We start from the raw sequence: 2,098 nt of genomic DNA on the forward strand, positions 1-2,098 counted from the left end.
GATTTGAACTCAAGTGTTACTGACTCCAGGCCCAGGGCTCTATCCTTTCTTGTTTCTATTTGTATACCCATTCCTTTTGTGTATGGCTTGGAATAGATAAAGGTCCCCACCTTATAATAATCTCCATACCCTCTGACTTTCAGCAGAAAATAAATCCTATTCAGTGTAAAATGAAACAAATTCTAGAGCTTACTATGTATATGCAAAGCAAATTTTTTTAGATCATTCTTTTTTTGGGGGGGGGCAGGCAATGGGGGTTAAGTGACTTGCCCAGGGTCACACAGCTAGTAAGTGTCAAGTGTCTGGGTCGGATTTGAACTCAAGTACTTCTGAATCCAGGGCCGGTGCTTTATCCACTGTGCCATCTAGCTGCCCCCTGCAAAGCATATTTTTTTATAATAAAGAGATTAACTAAAATAGGATAATATAGTTATTTATCAAATATTCCCTGTATCCAGGGGTGTTCTGGAACTGACTTGTACAAGCTCCTGAGAGCTGGTTGTTAAATTTTCAGTATAAGGATTTACCCCCTCTGAAACTGGCAAACGCTACAAAACGAGGCTTGACACTTTTTGGTCTCCTCTTAAGAAAGTCATAAAGAAAATGTTAATATTCACATTAAACTTAAAAATTTGTTCTGCAATACATTTTTTGGACAACTAATTGTTAAACATTTACCAGCACATCACTACCAGTATCCCCTTGACAAACTTCTCATTCTCCCCAGGGGTGTTATTGTTGCTGAGTCTTTTTTGTCTGAATCTTCATAACCTCATTTGGGGTTTTCTTGAACTCAGGTCTTCCTGATTTCAGGGCTGCACTCTATCCACCGCATCATTTAGCTGCCCTCTCCCTGGGGGTACCTGTACCCAAGGTTGGGAATCCCTGGATTGACCATTGAGCTCCTTTCTGACTCTCAAATTCTGTGATTCTATAATCAAAGGTGTGACTTCCCCTGCAGGTGGCTGAGATAGAGTCAAGATGCTGGTCTTGGTAATCAAGGTTAATAAATTAGCAGGCTAGGGTGTTTGGAGGCATGGTGACACAAATAGTAACCATCCAAGTATGAGGGCGGGCATTGGGAAGGAGAAGAAGACTGTGAGCCAAGCACTGAATTACTTGAGATAGGAAGGAAAATGATTTGAAAGCCGAGGTGCTAAGAGGGTATGGTCACCAGGGCCAATGATCAGTGCCCCCCCTCTAGTCCTCAGCAGCAGCAGCAGCAGCAGCAGCAGCCCTAACCTCCCTGGGACTTGGATGGCAAAGCACTTAGTCCATCACCACTTAAAACAAAACACCCTTGGAGTACCTCTTTGGGAACTAAAACCACCTTCAGAATCCGTGGGGCACATTCTTTTTCTTTAGGAATGCTCCTGTCTTGCATGTGGTGCGCATGACCGAGCCAGCACAGCACAGCACAGATATATGGGTAGATAGATAGATAGATAGATAGATAGATAGATAGATAGATAGATAGATAGATAGATAGATAGATAGATAGATAGATAGATAGATAGATAGATAAAATTAGTTGGCAAAGGGCTTTACATCTGTGTTCTCATTTGATATTCACAACAGTACTTGGAGATCCTTAAAAGACAAAGCTGGGGGCAGCTAGGTAGCTCAGTGGATAAGTCACTGGCCCTGGATTCAGGAGGATTTGAGTTTTGCCTCACCAAAAAAATAATAACAACAACAACAACAACAAAAATGTGTGTGTGTGTGTGTATACACACACACACACACAAAAAAAACAACTATCAGCTATTATTGAGGAGCTTGTTGATAGGTTCCAAGGGCAAGTCTCAAAAGAAGAGTTCTAAAAATAAGCAATGGCAGCAAATAAGTGTGATTCCCATGATGATTACTTGAACACATCACACTTATTTGGATTTATAGGTTCTGGTAAACTTGTTAAAATATAAGCCTTATATCTGTTAAAATCTAAGTCATATATCATCTTACAGACAGGCATTGTAATTCATTTTAATTTGCCATCAAGTGAAAGGTGGGGAACATAGCTGGAGCAATGTACTGGAAATGAAAATTAGGGGCTCCATTAATAACCCCTTACGGAAAAAAGCAGATATTTAAACCA

This window comes from Dromiciops gliroides, chromosome 4 (assembly GCF_019393635.1).
Source record: "Dromiciops gliroides isolate mDroGli1 chromosome 4, mDroGli1.pri, whole genome shotgun sequence".
In the NCBI taxonomy this organism is placed as follows: Eukaryota; Metazoa; Chordata; class Mammalia; order Microbiotheria; family Microbiotheriidae; genus Dromiciops; species Dromiciops gliroides.